A 20,601-nucleotide genomic window follows, 5' to 3' on the forward strand; every position below is an offset into this window, starting at 1 on the left:
TAGGACCACCGCGAGCGGCGATGCACGCAGAAACACGTCGAGGTACAGAGTCAATAAGAGTGCGGATGGTGTCCTGAAGGATGGTTCTCCATTCTCTGTCAACCATTTGCCACAGTTGGTCGTCCGTACGAGGCTGGGGCAGAGTTTGCAAACGGCGTCCAATGAGATCCCACACGTGTTCGATTGGTGAGAGATCCGGAGAGTACGCTGGCCACGGAAGCATCTGTACACCTCGTAGAGCCTGTTGGGAGATGCGAGCAGTGTGTGGGCGGGCATTATCCTGCTGAAACAGAGCATTGGGCAGCCCCTGAAGGTACGGGAGTGCCACCGGCCGCAGCACATGCTGCACGTAGCGGTGGGCATTTAACGTGCCTTGAATACGCACTAGAGGTGACGTGGAATCATACGCAATAGCGCCCCAAACCATGATGCCGCGTTGTCTAGCGGTAGGGCGCTCCACAGTTACTGCCGGATTTGACCTTTCTCCACGCCGACGCCACACTCGTCTGCGGTGACTATCACTGACAGAACAGAAGCGTGACTCATCGGAGAACACGACGTTCCGCCATTCCCTCATCCAAGTCGCTCTAGCCCGGCACCATGCCAGGCGTGCACGTCTATGCTGTGGAGTCAATGGTAGTCTTCTGAGCGGACGCCGGGAGTGCAGGCCTCCTTCAACTAATCGACGGGAAATTGTTCTGGTCGATATTGGAACAGCCAGGGTGTCTTGCACATGCTGAAGAATGGCGGTTGACGTGGTGTGCGGGGCTGCCACCGCTTGGCGGCGGATGCGCCGATCCTCGCGTGCTGACGTCACTCGGGCTGCGCCTGGACCCCTCGCACGTGTCACTTGTCCCTGCGCCAACCATCTTCGCCACAGGCGCTGCACCGTGGACACATCCCTATGGGTATCGGCTGCGATTTGACGAAGCGACCAACCTGCCCTTCTCAGCCCAATCACCATACTCCTCGTAAAGTCGTCTGTCTGCTGGAAATGCCTCCGTTGACGGCGGCCTGGCATTCTTAGCTATACACGTGTCCTGTGGCACACGACAACACGTTCTACAATGACTGTCGGCTGAGAAATCAGGGTACGAAGTGGGCCATTCGCCAACGCCGTGTCCCATTTATCGTTCGCTACGTGCGCAGCACAGCGGCGCATTTCAGATCATGAGCATACCTCAGTGACGTCAGTCTACCCTGCAATTGGCATAAAGTTCTGACCACTCCTTCTTGGTGTTGTATTTGCTCTGTCAGTCAGTGTATAATCAGAAAGAATGCCTTCCCAAAGCTTACATACAATGCATGTCAAAATTACTGGCCTGTAATTTTCAGCTTTATGTCTATCACCCTTTCCTTTATACATTGGGGCTATAATAGCAACTCTCCATTCATCTGGTATAGTTCCTCCGACCAAACAATAATCAAATAAGTACTTCAGATATGGAACTATATCCCAACCCATTGTCTTTAGCATATCCCCAGAAATCTGATCAATTCCAGCCGCTTTTCTAGTTTTCAACTTTTGTATCTTATTGTAAATGTCATTGTTATCATACGTAAATTTTATTACTTCTTTGGCCTTAGTCTCCTCCTCTATCTCGACATTATCCTTGTAACTAACAATCTTTACATACTGCTGACTGAATACTTCTGCCTTTTGAAGATCCTCACATACACACTCCCCCTGTTCATTAATTTTTCCTGGAATGTCCTTCTTGGAACCTGTTTCTGCCTTAAAATACCTATAGTCTACATACCCTTCCATTTTTCACTAAAATTTGTATGACTGCCAATTATGCTTGCCATCATGTTATCCTTAGCTGCCTTCTTTGCTAGATTTAATTTTCTAGTAAGTTCCTTCAATTTCTCCTTACTTCCACAGCCATTTCTAACTCTATTTCGTTCCAACCTGCACCTCCTTCTTAGTCTCTTTATTTCTCTATTATAATAAGGTGGGTCTTTACCATTCCTTACCACCCTTATAGGTACAAACCTGCTTTCACATTCCTCAACAATTTCTTTAAACCCATCCCAGAGTCTGTTTACATTCTTATTTACCGTTTTCCACCGATCATAGTTTCTTTTTGGAAACTGCCTCATGGCTGCTTTATCAGCCATATGGTACTGCCTAATAGTCCTACTTTTAAGACCTTCCTTTCTATCGCATTTATTTTTAACTACCACAAAAACAGCTTCGTGATCACTAATACCATCTATTACTTCAGTTTCCCTATAGAGCTCATCTGGTTTTATCAGCACCACATCCAGGATATTTTTCCCTCTGGTTGGTTTCATCACTTTCTGAATCAGCTGTCCTTCCCATATTAACTTATTTGCTTTTTTTTGGTCATGCTTCCTGTCGTTCGCATTTCCTTCCCAATTGACATCTGGCAAATTCAGATCTCCCGCTACAATCACATTTCTTTCCATGTCGTTTCCCACATAGCTGACTATCCTATCAAATAATTCAGAATCCGCGTCAGTGCTACCCTTTCCCGATCTGTACACTCCAAATATATCAAGTTGCCTATTATCTTTAGGAATGAGCCTTACACCTAGAATTTCATGTGTCTCATCTTTAACTTTTTCGTAGCTTACAAATTCTTCTTTCACCAGAATGAACACTCCCCCTCCCACCATTCCTATCCTATCTCTACGATACACACTCCAGTGCGGTGAGAAAATTTCTGCATCCATTATATCGTTTCTCAGCCATGATTCAACTCCTATTACAATATTTGGTAAATATATATATTTTAAATTACTTAATTCTATTCCTTTCTTTACAATACTTCTACAGTTCAACACTAACAATTTTATGACATCGCTACTTGATTTCCAGTTCCCTGTTCCCTTATCACTGCTCCCTAGGCCATCCCGTTTCCCTGAATGTACCTTCCTATTACTCTTCCAAACAAATTTCCTAACTTATACGTACCACTGCGGTTTAAATGAAGGCCATCTGAGCGCAGATCCCTATCTCCTACCCACCCATTAGGATCTAGAAATTTCACTCCCAGTTTCCCACATATCCACTCCATAGTCTCATTTAAATCCCCAATCACCCTCCAGTCAGTATCCCTCCTACACAGTATTCCACTAATAACAATCTCCGCTTTCTTAAACTTCACCCGTGCTGCATTTACTAGATCCCACACATCTCCAACTATGTTGGTACTTATATCAGCTTGCCTTACGTTGTTGGTACCAACGTGAAACACTACCACCTTCTCCTTCCCCTCTTCCCTCTCTTCTACTTTCCTCAACATCTGCCTCAACCTAATTCCTGGATAACATTCTACCCTGGTTCCCTTTCCTCCACACACTTTCCCCACGTGTCTAACGATGGAATCCCCCATGACCAGAGCCTCAACCCTACCCACCTCATTTGATCCCCTCCCCTCCTTGTCAGCCCTATCTTTCCTGATAGGTGCAGAAGCTACTTCCTCCTCCCTTTTCTCCTTCACATGACCCTGTTCCACCTGTCTTTTCCTATCCCCTACTCTACATTTCCCTTCCCTACCTTTTCCCTTCCTCCTACTTCCACATATCTCACCAACATTTCCCTGTCCCTCATCTTCCCTCTGTTGTTCTACCTGGAGTGACTCGTACCGATTTCGCACAGACACCTGTCCTGAATTCTGATCCTGAATAGAGCCCTTAGCCTGCAATTTCCTTCCCCTTAGAACATTAGTCTACCTGTCTTGGTTCCCGGGTTGTGTATAGTGCTCCTTTAAAGAAGGCTACGGTTTGATCCCCGCAACGAGGAATTAAATATTAGTATCACTATTCAACATACTTATCGTTTGAGAAAATACTACTTGTTGCTCGGTGAAAACAAGCAGTTTTCCTGGTCCCGGTGTACTTGTATTCAGGACTCAATTATCGACCACCTGCTGTTCGATTTCCGTGATGTGCGACTAATTCTGTGCCCCGGTTCGGTTAGTATTGGTAGATATCTGCTGTATTTTAAACATTCTATTTGCTACTATCTGTTTTACTAATGCATTGTTATCACTGTTATCAACAGCTTCTTCTTTTTCTACCGCTCTTCCCACAACTGTGGGGTTGTGGATGGGAACTGCGTCACACATGTGGATTTGGTCCTGTTTAACGGCCGGATGCTATTCCTGACGCAAATCGTGTATGGAGGGATGTGATCACTATTGCGTGTTTCTGTAGTGATTTGCAGTGTGGTATGTTGTCGAGTATGAAGAGGAGACTGTTGGGACAAACACAAACACCCAGTCCCCAAGCTTGAGCTATTAAAATGCCCCACTCGACCGGGAATCGAACCCGGGACAGCCTGAACCGAAGGGCAGTACGCTGACCATTCAACCACGGAGTCAGACTATTATTGTTATCATTATAACGTATGAGAAAACTCAACTTGATGCTAGGCGGCACTTATAACCACGTCCTTTAATAGATGAATAGCCATAAAAGTTTGAATTCGAGAATATATCAATCGTTATACCTCATACGGTAAAATAATAATAATAATAATGTTTGTCCAATCCTTCTCCCGTTTCCCTACGGGGTCGGGTATGAGGTGAGATGAATTTGTCGTGGCGGTTTTTATGACCGGATGCCCTTCCTGACGTCAACCTCATCAGAGGAGTTAATGAGAGATGAAATGAATGACGTGATATATGATAGTAGGGAGAGGGTGAAACCCGGTGCCGGCACATAGCCTACTCCTGTCGAATAGCACCAAGGGGTCTGCTCAAGGCTTAACGTCCCCATCCGACGGACGAATCACTATCAACAGCGTCATATGCCCTCACTCCATATGAGCACTGCGGAGAGGTTTGGAATTTAATCCAGGCTTTTGGCACGCAATCTAGTGATTAGAAATTGTATACCACCACCTCCCCTACCCTGCCGGCCAACATTCTGATGGTGAAATTTTTTTCGACCAACGGGACTCGAACCGGCTAACCTCGGTGTTAGACCGTTTTTAGACTTCAGCGCCTTAACGATCATGGCCACCAGGCGGGCTAATAATAATAATAATAATAATAATAATAATAATAATAATAATAATAATAATAATAATAATAATCGTATGGCCTCAGCTATCGTGTGCAGACATTTCATCTGGCTATCTGCTCGTCAATTTCGACGTTCCGTTTTACTCTCTTGGGCGTCTATGGCTGAGATTTAATGAATTTTGTCGGGTAAACACCAAATGTGTCACCAGAGAACTTTTACATGCCGACATCGTACGACATGGAGTGTCGAATGGACTTTTTTCCGCCCTTCAATAATCCGACTACCTCTGCCGGGTTTGAACCCGCTATCTTGGAATCCTGAGGCCGACACTATACCGCTGATCCACAGAGGCAGCTACCTCATACGGTGAAAATGAATGAGACTTACAGTGAATGATCGGGAGTGACCTTTCCTGTAAGTTTTGTTAAGTACAGTTTTCAGTTAAAACAGATATTTTCGGGGATACTTGAAAATTTGTGAAAAATAATATAATCGTGAAAACCTCTGTTATTTTCCTTACACGATAAAATCGCACAAAACGTAAAATGTCGGAAATTATATTCTAAACAACTTTCGTTATGTAGGCTACAGGTTTTCGATACGGCGAATATTAACAGAGTAATCTGACATTTACTGTCTTGGCCTCTATAAAATTACTAACACATTTTGTTATTATTGTTACCATTATAATGCATGAAACAACTCTTCTAGTTGTTGGGAGCGTCTTATAACGTACTGAAAACAAGCAATTGCCTAATTTCATTTTAAAAACCTTTCCTGATCTGTTTCTGCAACCATAAGCACAACAGTCTGGCGTAATTTTCTTCAAAACTCAGTCCTCAGAAATACGTAAATTCACACACATTTCTTAATTAATAATACTAAATAATTTTCCATGTTTAATAAGAACATATTTTCGGTGTATTAAGGTCAAAACAGATAGCCTGTACTTCGCTGAAATTGAATTAAGAGTGATCTTACCCTGTGCTGAATACATACATTTAAATCAGCTGACGGGACATTTGGCTAAAACATGGCGGAGCCAATCAGAATGAAGCACGCGTTGGCCACACTGTACATATAGAGTCACTGTAGACACAATGGTAGAATGTCTCCAATACCATCGTACTTCTCGAGAAAACTGTCAATGGATGGATTATGATTTAAATCATTGATAGCCAACTGGCGAACACGCGATTCGGGGAGTCTGAGATACACTTTCCAAACTCATAAATTAATCACTGTATGGACATTAGTATAGACCTCGTGCACATGGATGTTGCTGCGCTCTGGCGGCAAGTTGCTTGAATAGTTCATGTGACTAGCTCTCGTCAGTGAAGTGAAGCAACGCGATTATCAGCCTGTGTTTGTTGAGATACGAAATCAAATTCGAGACGGAAGAAAGTCCTACAAAGAGTAGAACAAATTGGTCTGTGGTTGGATGTAACTGTTCCTATACAAATTGTTCTCCTGGAACGAAATTCTTCGTATTCCCAAACAATAAGCACACATTTGTACCTAACTCTTTTAGACAAAATTGTTCGTCTCGTAGGTGTCTTAGTGAACTTCAGTCCTCCGATCAATAAAACAGACGACTAGTATATTTTAGGTAAAGGCCTAAACTTAAACATGATTATATAATTATTGAATTGCACATGATTACATCGATTTAGTTCACTATTTTTAATTTATTTTTTTACTTCTATCTCAAGTAGAAATTATAGCATGTTTGAAATGTCTGAATAGCGGTAAAATCTATGGTAACAATGTAACACTATGCATAACGCTTGACAATTAGTGGAAGGTAATGTTCGAAATAAAACCTCCGTGCCGTGAGAATAATATTTGAAAGGAATTCTTCTTTTCTGGAGACACCCACTTTCACACTTTTCTTTGGAGAATTTACAAAAAGTCACGGGAGTTGTGGTTCAAAATATACAATGATGCCTGTACCTGGGTGTAATATACGTGAGTTTCCTTAACTTGATATCGCCATCAATGTCAATATACAAATTTGGAACATTACACATGTTCTCATCAATCACGGGCTTTTCCCAACACGAGTAAGGGAACTTAATCTCCAAAAGAGAGGATCAGTCCTGACCTAGCACTATCCCATCCAGGCTACTAAGGTTGCTCTTCGTTTATTTAACAAACCCAGCTGTGACACGCAAAATTGGGACGATAAACAGAACTCCTGAAGTGCCTTCAGCTCATTATCTCTGCCATATCTCACTGCAGGACTGTTTATGTCCTTAGAAAGAAGCTGAGTTGGCAGTTTATTAAAATCTCCACTCTGCAGTGTCATGTTCTTGTGAACACTCTGGCTGGCAGATATGTGTAATTGTCTTTGATCGAACCACGCAGAGCCCTAGTGGCAATCGCAATAGCATACGTCTACGATTTTGTGACTTTTACGTTGTCATAATAAAAATTCAGGATGTCACTTTGCAACGTGCACTCATACGAATTGTTTGGCACTATTGATATCTTACCACTTGACAAGTAATTTATTCCATAGCATCTAAACAGTTTATTAACGTTCTGAAGGTCTAATTGCTGTAGACACTGAAGTAAAAGTCTTGTTTCGCTCTGTTCTACAGCCATCATCCACGGTAGCTTCAACAGTCGAATTGGAGATAATTAAGGATTCACCTTCACACTCGGCCTTCAAAATTCTTGTAAAAACAGTCTATAAATTTAATTTTATCATATAGTTCAGTTTTGCTGAATGTTTCAAATCCCTCACTTTCCAGTACGCTACAAACTAGCCGCTTACTTAATCTGTCCTTGAACATTTCTCCTAAATATTCTGCGGCAACATTTTTCGGTTTTTCCCATTGTTGCATAAAGGAAATCTTCGAAGAATCTTTCTGTATTAATATAAATGCAAAGCGCAGCAAAATGCTTACAGCATTTGGGAAGGCTTGCTTTGCATTCACACTCGGCTGGCTGAATATTCCTGTTGCAATCGATCTGTTAAATGTTAAAACAAGACTAGCATTAATTAATGAAAAAATAATTTACAACGGCAATGGACACGGAAAATGTGTACTGTATATTAAAGTTATGTTTGAAATTAATAGTCTGTATATACATATGACTTATGGTGCAAAAAGAAAGGTAACTATTACTGTAAGTTTAACTGCATAAGGCGTTTGATTAATGCTCGTTTCCCTCAAACAGAAGCTGGATATTTCTTCTCCCAATCGTTCTTTCACCTGGAATATGTGATTACTGAAATATGACTTATCCCAACGAATATTCTGAAAGTCCACACAAATCTCTATGGACGACGACAGTTCAGCTTTAAATGGCTTCCTTCACTGTCACACTTGATTCTCCCGCACAAGCCACTACACACAGTCGTCACATGAATGTTCTGAGCGAGTTGCCGCTAGGAGCGCCAGCAGGTAAAATTTCGCCATTCGCACGAGGTCTATACAGATTTTACTAGATCGCTTCACAGGTTTACAGTATTTTGCGGTAGAGCATGCCATTACATTATGAAAATCTAATACCAATACCGGTATATCATATAACGGATGAGGAAACTATTTACTTCAGAAGGAGCAAACGCATACAGATAACATACCAAGGGATAAATCAGAGTCGTATAACGCCACCTAATTCGAAGTCAATCAAATCAGGAAGAAAAGTAAAATTTCCAATCCGGTTCATGGATATAATGTTAAATAGGATGATGTAGGTCTACTTGCAAATTCATGGAGTATAAAACTAAGAACAGTGATTTCCATATTTTCAGTTCATTCAGTGATATATATTTGTGTGATTACAATTATAGGGCTGGATTTCCCCACCTAATCAATACTTTTATTTATATTAAAGTACTTAAAACATTTTTCAGTAGTACCGGTTTCGGCCTTTGTAATAGGCCATCTTCACCTGCTGAAGAACCTTAACTTGTTAAAATAACATACTATGTTAAACACTAGCCTACCTACTTATTCTAAGTTTAGGACGACTTATTTCTAAGTAATAATAATAATAATAATAATAATAATAATAATAATAATAATAATAATAATAATAATAATAATAATAATAATAATAATAATAATAATAATAATAATAATAACAATCGTATGGCCTCAGCTACCGTGTGCAGACATTTCGATTTGACGCCATCTGGCTGCCTGCTCGTCAATTTCGACGTTCCGTTTTACTCTAGGCCCAATAGATGGCAGACAGAGTAAACCGGATCTCTCATGGGCGTCTATGGCTGATATTTAATTAATTTTGTCGGGTAAATACCAAATGTATGACCAGAGATCTTTTACATGCCGACATCGTACGACATGGAGTGTCGAGTGGACTTTTCCCCGCCCTTCAAAAATCCGACTACCGGTACCTCTGCCGGGTTTGAACCCGCTATCTTGGGATCCGGAGGCCGACACTCTACCACGGTTCCACAGAGGCAGCTATTTCTAAGTTAAATGATACATTGTTGTGATAAAACATGCGGCAATGAGAATTGTGAAAGTCTAAAATTATCTAATAGTTCTTTGTGAAGTGTTACTGGTCTTGATGTTCCTTTAATACACTCTTTTGATTTCTATATTACAATGTTAGGCACTACTAATTCTAAGGTTAAGATGGATTATTTCTAAATTTAAATAATACAATTTTATGATAAAACTTGCGTCAACAGGAAGTCTAAATTTTCTAAAAGTTCGTTTATGAAGTATCACGGGTCTCGATGTTTTATGAACACACTTTTTTGATTTATATATTAAAGCAGGTACATATTGTATGTTTAAAGTGCCAGTTATGGAGGAGCGAATAAATTAAGTTAAAATCTTCATATGGTTTGAGAACTGCTCGAGGTCAGTTTGTCTTAAGTTTAATGCCCCATGTTTGGGAGTAATATGGTGAGAGCGCTCCTTCCTTCGTAATTTGTGATCTGTTGGAAATTTGTGATAGCTGTGGTGGAATATGTGACTTGGTTTATGTGCTCTGATGAGGGTGGTGATGTACTTGATGATGGTCGGCGCTTTTCACAGTAAACGATGAGCGATTTCTTTGCCCGTTCAAAACACCTAGCCCCCGAGAGCCCAAGTTTCTTCAAGTGTGGGTGCAGAAGTGTGGCCGGAATAAAAAGATTGTTTTCTTCTACCACTCTAAATAATTTCCCTAACGCTTCCAGGAGGCTGACGGCCATCGATCTCACTTGGTCATTAACATCCGGATTGTTCCTGAAACGACTGCACATTTCTTAAGACCTCGTTGCATAAATAGGACTTTAGAGAGCGTGACCTGCTTCTCACTGCTTATTTCTTCACTTCAGTCTTTGAATGCCTTCAGTAAAATTCATTTCATGCCATCAATAGGTCACAGATCTAATAAATAATAGTGATGTCCTCGTTTGAAAGGTTTTTACAGTTCGGGGTAGTTAGTGCCTACCACTGACATCGAAACGTACTTTTTACCGAAATAATTGTCTCTAACGTACAATAGGCCTACGTGGAATTCCACCTTGTGATCACACACTGCCTCAAGTGTTCGTGCATAGCCTTCAGTTTCTTACAAGCTTGTGGGCTTCATTAAAAACACCCACATACCGAGCTCGATAGTTGCAGTCGCTTAAGTGCGGCCAGTATCCAGTAATCGGGAGATAGTGGGTTCGAGCCCTACTGTCGGCAGCCCTGAAGATGGTTTTCCGTGGTTTCCCATTTTCACACCAGGCAAATGCCGGGGCTGTTCCTTAATTAAGGCCACGGCTGGTTCCTTCCACTTCCTAGGTCTTTCCTATCCCATCGTCGCCGTAAGACATATCTGTGTCGGTGCGACGTAAAACAAATAGCAAGAAAAAACACCCACATTACTCGCCAGATCTTTTTTGGTCTAAAGACCTCAATCAGCAATTAAGCAGGGTATGTGTTTTCAGCCTTGTTAGTCCCATGGCGGCTGTAACAATAGGCGCGTTGTCAGTGACAACTGCTACCATTTGCTTCTCAACTTCCCACTCTTGAGAGACTTTTCTTAAACAATGAGCTAAGCTGGCTGTTGTATGTCGTTGGTCGTACTTTATACATTCCAGCAATGAAGATTTCAGCTTGAACTTGGCGTCTAAATAGTGGCACATCATTGAAACGTAATTCTTGTTGGAAGACGTGTATCTGTCCGCGGTGTCTGCAACACTACATGCCGACTGCACATCTTTTCACTTTTTTTTCATTGTGTACACCCAGGGATGTAGTGTGTTACTCAGAGTCTTCCGGCTCGACATTTTGTAGCCACTATTTAATTTTGAAGTGAATCTCCGCCGAAACTGTAAATAATTATTTACTATTAGTTTCAACAGCAAACATCGAGCTCCCAACTCCTTCTGTTAGAGAGGAACTTGGAAAACCTTGCAGATATAGCATTGATCATGGGAGTCACATGTGGCATTGTTGTTGTTGCTGTCGTCGTAGCCGTTATTGTCATTATGGTTGTGGGATTGATGGTAGTTAAGGGGTCGGAAGATGAGGAAGTCACCGGAAAATTATTTTGAATCGTCAGCAGAGTCTGGGGACGAAGGGACCAAATGTTGGGCAGACAGTGACACGGTTGGATGGACCGGTCTGATATGAAAATTTAAAATAAAAGTATTCCCTCCATTGTGGGATATAACTTGAGAACAAAATTTAAACTTTGTGTTGTTATCACTCATATCAGAAAAGTACCGTAAACCGGGGTTACTTTGTGACTGCATGGGTTACTTTGTGAGAGGTGCGTGCCAAATAATAATTTCATATTTTGCGGGATATGCATCGATCATCTGACAATGAATAGTGTATGTTTTCACTCCCCAATAGTGCTGCTACCTGTGTGTACAATGGAAATGTCTTAAGCGCTACATTGTTGGCAACAGAGAGCCTTTTTGTGTATTGTACTGAGCACGTGATTTTGTGAATAGTGGGAAACATTTGTCGGCGACAGAAAACGTTAATGAGGTACATACACCAAAGTTAGTGGAAATCTTAATTTCATGTTTCCTGATAAACATGCACAGTTTTCATGTTGCTTTGACCTTTCTTTCAGTTATTTATGTCAAAATAAAATAAAGAGGGAACTTTAAGGGATAACTTTGTGACAACAATGGCTCTGCCACGAAATAAACTCAGTGTTCTAAAATTGCCTTTTTTAGTAATATGGAGTCAGAAAACGATGTTCCACTATACCGAAGCAAGAATGTCCATCTCTTTTTAAGATCTAATTGAGAACTACTTGAAATTGGTCCGAATAATCTACGTTCTTGATACAGGAAATGTGGCATTTGCCCTCTAAGCCATGAAGAAGTGCTGAAGCACATGTACAACAGAGCAATTGATGTAGAAGGTGATGCTGTGAAACAAGCTGTAAGTAAGTTTTATTGAGCACCTGAATCACAAAAGAGGTAAGGTAACAAATAATGCTGCAGAAAGGGGAAATGTATAGACGTGCCACCTGGAAGAGGTATGACAGCTTCAGATTTTGACACTGAAGATTAGATTCCTAGCTATAGTGGCACCAACAGGAACTGTCGCTCAAAGAACATTAAAGACACCCGAAAAGAGGATTCAAGTAAAATTGACAATGATAACATCCGTACTGAGTTGAACGACAATTCATTGCATGAAGAAGAATTTAATTCTGACTCTGAAGAACTTCCTATCCGTGAAAATCGTATCTTGGAATCCAATGATACGATTGTTGGAACACGGGTAACTGTAATATTCAAAGCAAGTACTATCCAGGAATTGTAACGAAAGTATACAAGCAAGGTGCAGTTGTCAGTGCTATAGATAGCACCGTGAAGTGGCTGGATATCAAGGATGAAATATAGTACGCAGATGACGAAATATGGTGTAAAATGAATCCAACTATACAAAGAGGAAAACTTGAAATCTATGAAATTCCGCAACTCACAAAACACAGCACAAAGTAAACAGTTTGTAAACTATTCTCACTTGATTGATGCAAATATTTCAAGTGGTTATATCTGAGGGTTTAAAAAATTTACAGTGGATTGTGTTATCATGGTTGTGAAAGAAATACTCCTTTTATGTTTAGCCAAAGTCTTAAGTAACTACTTAATGGGGGTAACTTTATGACATCTGCACCAAACATGGGAATGCAATGGTAAAAAAAGATGGTGTCACAAAGTAATGGGGAACAGTGTGACAAGTTCTTGAAATATTAAGTGATTAAATGCAAATACATGTATAAAAATTGTTGCAAAATATGAATAAAGGATGGAAGCATACCGCAATATAGAAAAACCTTAATACATAATGATATTATTCCGATTATATTGAAGAAATTGTCAAAACTGTCACAAAGTACCAAATTTGTCTTCTTTTTCTGTTACGCGTAGCAATAGTGGTTCCTTGAACCAGTGTAAGTTAACATATATGATAATGGTGTACGGTAATCTATTCACAGGTCCTAAAGCTACTCACTGATAAATTAAAATAATTTAGCCTATACCTAATTCGACACTAAAACACTGCAACGATTAAATAACTTCCACACGCAAAACAATAATTATTACTAATAGAAAATGTCGTAAATCACAGCACTCCAACAAAAATCTTTAGCTCCAAGAACATAAGACCACTACTAAAATGTGGAATCCCCCTGAGGGTGGCGGTGATAGAATAACATCCACAATATCCCTTGTCTGTCGTAAGACACGACTAAAAGGGACCCAGGGGTTCTTATCTTGGGTTGGCGACCACGGGGCGCTTAGCTAAGTTCTGGTCCTGTTTCTACTTATTTGTGTGAGGCTTCTCACTTACATCTATCCTATCCGACTTCTGTTACTCAACTATTGTTCTTTTCCGACTGCGACGGTATTAGAGCATTCGAGGCCTGTGAAGTCTTTCATTTTCAAGCCATTCGTGGGCCTTGTCTTTCTTTTGACATGTGATAATACATATCACACCCTCGCACTGTATTCAGAAGTAGGAGATATTATTGTCATTATTCGTATTATTTTTATTAATAGTTTCTGTTAGGCACGTAAATGAGCGAATGATGTGGGTAGATTTGTCAGTGGGAGGAATTAGGACAAGAATTGTGTCTGTGTATTCACCATGTGAGAGTGCAGATGAGGATGAAGTTGACAAGTTTTATGAAGCATTGAGTGACATCGTGGTCAGGGTCAACAGCAAGGATAGAATAGTGCTAATCGGCGATTTCAATGCGAGAGTTGGGAATAGAACTGAAGGATACGAAAGGGTGATTGGTAAATGTGGGGAAGATATGGAAGCTAATGGGAATGGGAAGCGTTTGCTGGATTTCTGTGCTAGTATGGGTTTAGCTGTTACGAATACATTCTTCAAGCATAAGGCTATTCACCGCTACGCATGGGAGGCTAGGGGTACCAGATCCATAATAGACTATATCTGAACAGAATTTGAATTCAGGAAATCTGTTAGGAATGTACGAGTTTTTCGCGGATTTTTCGATGATACAGACCACTGTCTGATCTGTAGTGAACTAAGTATCTCTAGGCCTAGGGTAGAGAAAGTGAAATCTGTCTGCAAACGAATAAGGGTAGAAAATCTCCATGACGAGGAAATTAGACAGAAGTACATGGATATGATTAGTGAGAAGTTTCGAACAGTAGACAGTGAGCAGGTTCAGGATATAGAAAGTGAATGGGTGGCATAGAGGGATGCTGTAGTAGAAACAGCAAGGGAATGCCTAGGAACAACTGTGTGTAAAGATGGGAAAAGGCGAACATCTTGGTGGAATGATGAAGTGAGAGCAGCCTGTAAACGTAAAAAGAAGGCTTATCAGAAATGGCTCTAAACAAGAGCCGAGGCAGACAGGGATTTGTACGTAGATGAAAGAAACAGAGCGAAACAAATAGTTGTTGAATCCAAAAAGAAGTCATGGGAAGATTTTGGTAATAACCTAGAGAGGCTAGGTCAAGCAGCAGGGAAAACTTTCTGGACAGTAATAAAGAATCTTAGGAAGGGAGGGAAAAAAGAAATGAACAGTGTTTTGAGTAATTCAGGTGAACTCATAATAGATCCCAGTGAATCACTGGAGAGGTGGAGGGAATATTTTGAACATCTTCTCAACGTAAAAGGAAATCATCAGGTTGGTGTTGCAAACAGCCAAGCTCATGGGGAGGAGGAAAATGATGTTGGTGAAATTATGCTTGAGGAAGTGGAAAGGATGGTAAATAAACTCCATTGTCATAAGGCAGCAGGAATAGATGAAATTAGACCTGAAATGGTGAATTATAGTGGGAAGGCAGGGATGAAATGGCTTCATAGAGTAGTAAAATTAACGTGGAGTGTTGGTAAGGTACCTTCAGATTGGACAAAAGCAGTAATTGCATCTATCTATAAGCAAGGAAACAGGAAGGATTGCAACAACTATCGAGGTATCTCATTGATTAGTATACCAGGCAAAGTATTCACTGGCATCTTGGAAGGGAGGGTGCGATCAGTCGTTGAGAGGAAGTTGGATGAAAACCAGTGTGGTTTCAGACCACAGAGAGGCTGTCAGGATCAGATTTTCAGTATGCGCCAGGTAATTGAAAAATGCTACGAGAGGAATAGGCAGTTGTGTTTATGTTTCGTAGATCTAGAGAAAGCATATGACAGGGTACCGAGGGAAAATATGTTCGCCATACTGGGGGACTATGGAATTAAAGGTAGATCATTAAAATCAATCAAAGGCATTTATGTTGATAATTGAGCTTCAGTGAGAATTGATGGTAGAGTGAGTTCTTGGTTCAGGGTACTTACAGGAGTTAGACAAGGCTGTAATCTTTCACCTTTGCTGTTCGTAGTTTACATGGATCATCTGCTGAAATGTATAAAATGGCAGGTAGGGATTCAGTTAGGTGGAAATGTAGTAAGCAGTTTGGCCTATGCTGACGACTTGGTCTTAATGGCAGACTGTGCCGAAAGCCTGCAGTCTAATATCTTGGAACTTGAAAATAGGTGCAATGAGTATGGTATGAAAATTAGTCTCTCGAGGACAAAATTGATGTCAGTAGGTAAGACATTCAACAGAACTGAATGTCAGATTGGTGATACGAAGCTAGAACAGGTCGATAATTTCAAGTATTTAGGTTGTGTGTTCTCCCAGGATGGTAATATAGTAAGTGAGATTGTATCAAGGTGTAGTAAAGCTAATGCAGTGAGCTCGCAGTTGCGATCAGCAGTATTCTGCAAGAAGGAAGTCAGCTCTCAGACGAAACTATCTTTACATCGGTCTGTTTTCAGACCAACTTTGATTTACGGGAGCGAAAGCTGGGTGGACTCTGGATATCTTATTCATAACTTAGAAGTAACAGACATGAAAGTAGCGAGAATGATTGTTGGTACAAACAAGTGGGAACAATGGTGGGAGGGTACTCGGAATGAGGAGATAAAGGCTAATTTAGGAATGAACTCGATGGATGAAGCTGTACGCATAAACCGGCTTCGGTGGTGGGGTCATGTGTGGCGATTGGAGGGGGATAGGTTACCTAGGAGAATAATGTACTCTGTTATGGAGGGTAAGAGAAGTAGAGGGAGACCAAGACGACAATGGTTAGAGTCGGTTTCTAACGATTTAAAGATAAGAGGTATAGAACTAAATGAGGCCACAACACTAGTTGCAAATCGAGGATTGTGGCAACGTTTCGTAAATTCTCAAAGGCTTGCAGACTGAACGCTGAAAGGCATAACAGTCTATAATGATAATGTATGTATGTATGTATGTATGTATGTATGTATGTATGTATGTATGTATGTATGTATGTATGTATGTTGTTTATTTAACCTTAATATTTTAAGCTGGAAGGTCGCCAAATGTGATGTGAGTAATTTGTTTTGTACACACGGATGGGAAAACAGTGCTATTTACAACTCAGAAACAGTGTATGAATCATGTGGAACAACCCGGAGTCCGTTAATGCTGTTGTTGTCTTGGGATCCCGAAGAGGTTCAGGGTCTTGATACGACAAGATGATCTTCCACTCGTGATAGGCTGGCCAGGATCACTCTAGACGCATCATACGAGAGGAAGGGGGAAGCTGATGTCTATTTAGGCATGTTTCGAATCCCACTATCGGCAGCCCTGAAGATGGTTTTCCGTGGTTTCCCATTTTCACACCAGGCAAATGCTGGCGCTGTACCTTAATTAAGGCTACGGCCGCTTCCTTCCAACTCCTAGGCCTTTCCTATCCCATCGTCTCCATAAGACCTATCTGTGTCGGTGCGACGTAAAGCCCCTAGCTATTTAGGCATGTGAGAACACGGTGGAGAGGACTTGACTTCAAACTTTCGTAGGAAGAGGAGATGCAACTTTGGTGGAACGTGGTCCGATAATGTTTGTGGAATGTGAAGTGTGGTAATAACCTGCAACTGTGGAGTCCATAGGCACTTGGTATTGTATCACTTGTGGCGGCTTAGTGTTACATGTTGGTGAAAGCTATGCGATACTGTATCTCGGGCCTTCCATAATTTATGTTCTGGAGTATCAAGCGTGTGTTGCTCGAGTGAATGTATCTTTAAACTAAGTGTTAGAGTCAGTGAACACAGTATTATAAGGTACAGTATCTGTGTGATATAACAAGTGCCAATAATGAGAATATGCAAGTTGTGTTCATACATAGAGACAGTGAAGGGTATTCATCCACATATAAATGCTTTGTAATGAACTTTCAACGGAATGACCTGTAAATGAAAGCTTGGTTCTCGCTATTAGTTCCCACTGTTTTTGTTGTTGTTGTTGTTGTTGTTGTAAATATGGAGTCTTCCAGCGGTATTTTGTGAGCGTATTTTATGTACATTTTGGTGTATTGATGAGGTGCCCATGCACGGATATCATTTAGAATATAGTTAGTTATTTTAAAATCCGTGGAGTTATTGATGAATCTAGGTGCAGTACCTACCTATTCAATCGTTTTCACAAGGTTAGGTAAGGCCTGAAGCAGATGTACCAGTACGCAGTTTTATGTACACTCCCTGGGAGAGAGAATTATCATGCTCTATCAAAATTCGAGGGATCCATTCTGGTGAACTCGGCGCTCATACTACGGACATTTCGATTTATTATTTTTATTAATTTGTTTTTAATTATGTTATTAATTTATTCTGTATTTATTAATATATTTTGAATTAAATTACAATTGACGCCCAAGCGTGAGGCGATTAAGTATTTTATTCATATTTGATTATTTTAATCATATTGCAATGGTAATGAATTATTATTATTATTATTATTATTATTATTATTATTATTATTATTATTATTATTATTATTATTATTATTATTATTATTATTATTATTATTATTATTATTATTATTTACAAAGATCACTGCCGATACCTTCATTCTTCGAAGTGAAGGTCCTCTTCGGTTTCCCCTTTGATTAGTGTTGATAGAGGATATTTTCTCTTAAAACAATATCCACCACCACCAACACTATTAACAAAGTGGCAACACTGAGCCCTTATTGAAGTGTTCATTTAATTAATCATTCATATTTGAGATTACAGATGAATATTTCATTTTATTGAATCTTGCTAACTTGCAGGGACCAAATACATTCACAGTACATATAACAATTTCAACTGGAGGCTTGGAGCCGAAGGTCTATTTGTTCGCAAGCTATATTAAGAAGGAGGGATTTCTAGATGACGCATCCAACCTTCACGTGATTAATTTAGAACAAGGAAGTAATGTATGTCAACGGCGTGGACCAACGGACCACAATTTCGGAAGCCCGGCGAGAGGCTAGAATGTCAAACGACACGAGTTTGAAGTAAGCGTCAGGCACGCGATGTTTTGAACCAATGGACATGTATCATCATTCCGATATTGGCTATGCAAGGTTAAAGTGAGAGATGACCCTAAACGAGCATAAAACGGCGTCTGTAAAGAAGACTTTAAAAGTGAACAGCGCGTGGAATAGCTACCCTATTATTATTCGGCCGAAGTCTTCGAAGGTAACATCGTGAGGGGAAGTACACTTACGCAAGTGTTGAGTCAGGTATAATCCATCGTGATCGTGTGGGGACTTCTAACATTTAGTTCTATACGCTCAGACTGCACTTAATTACTCATGATTTAACGTTGAGAAATTTACATTTAATATCTTCGAATTGCAGAGGGAAAGAACACTTTCCGATATGATCATTCACACTCATAGTTGCCTGCCTATTTTAAAGTAGATTTTTGGAGGACACGAACATGAGTTTCTAGTCCAGCATTTGTGTACTGTTTGCAGATGTTACGAGTCACTCCAGGTAGAACAATAGAGGGAAGATGAGGGACAGGGAACTGTTGGTGAGATATGTGGAAGTAGGAGGAAGGGAAAAGGTAGGGAAGGGAAATGTAGAGTAGAGGATAGGAACAGACAGGTGGAACAGGGTCATGTGAAGGAGAAAAGGGAGGAGGAAGTAGCTTCTGCAGCTATCAGGAAAGATAGGGCTGACAAGGAGGGGAGGGGATCAAATGAGGTGGGTAGGGTTGAGGCTCTGGTCATGGGGGATTCCATCGTTAGACACGTGGGGAAAGTGTGTGGAGGAAAGGGAACCAGGGTAGAATGTTATCCAGGAATTAGGTTGAGGCAGATGTTGAGGAAAGTAGAAGAGAGGGAAGAGGGGAAGGAGAAGGTGGTAGTGTTTCACGTTGGTACCAACAACGTAAGGCAAGCTGATATAAGTACCAACATAGTTGGAGATGTGTGGGATCTAGTAAATGCAGCACGGGTGAAGTTTAAGAAAGCGGAGATTGTTATTAGTGGAATACTGTGTAGGAGGGATACTGACTGGAGGGTGATTGGGGATTTAAATGAGACTATGGAGTGGATATGTGGGAAACTGGGAGTGAAATTTCTAGATCCTAATGGGTGGGTAGGAGATAGGGATCTGCGCTCAGATGGCCTCCATTTAAACCGCAGTGGTACGTATAAGTTGGGAAATTTGTTTGAAAGGGTAATAGGGAGGTACATTCAGGACAACGGGATGGCCTAGGGAGCGGTGATAGTGGAACAGGGAACTGGAAATCAAGTAGGGATGACATAAAATTGTTAGTGTTGAACTGTAGAAGTATTGTAAAGAAAGGAATAGAATTAAGTAATTTAATAGATATATATTTACCAGATATTGTAATAGGAGTTGAATCATAGCTGAGAAATAATGTAATGGATGCAGGAATTTTCTCACGGCACTGGAGTGTGTATAGTAGAGATAGGATAGGAATGGTGGGAGGGGGAGTGTTCATTCTGGTGAAAGAAGAATTTGTAAGCTACGAAAAAGTTAAAGATGAGACACATGAAATTCTAGGTGTAAGGCTCATTTCTAAAGATAATAGGCGACTTGATATATTTGGAGTATACAGATCGGGAAAAGGTAGCACTTACGCGGATTCTGAATTATTTGATAGGATAGTCAGCTATGTGGGAAACGACATGGAAAGAAATGTGATTGTAGCGGGAGATCTGAATTTGCCAGATGTCAACTGGGAAGGAAATGCGAACGACAGAAAGCATGACCAACAAGTGGCAAATAAGTTAATATGGGAAGGACAGCTGATTCAGAAAGTGATGGAACCAACCAGAGGGAACAATATCCTGGATGTAGTGCTGATAAAACCAGA

This window comes from Anabrus simplex, chromosome 1 (assembly GCF_040414725.1).
Source record: "Anabrus simplex isolate iqAnaSimp1 chromosome 1, ASM4041472v1, whole genome shotgun sequence".
Classification (NCBI taxonomy): Eukaryota; Metazoa; Arthropoda; class Insecta; order Orthoptera; family Tettigoniidae; genus Anabrus; species Anabrus simplex.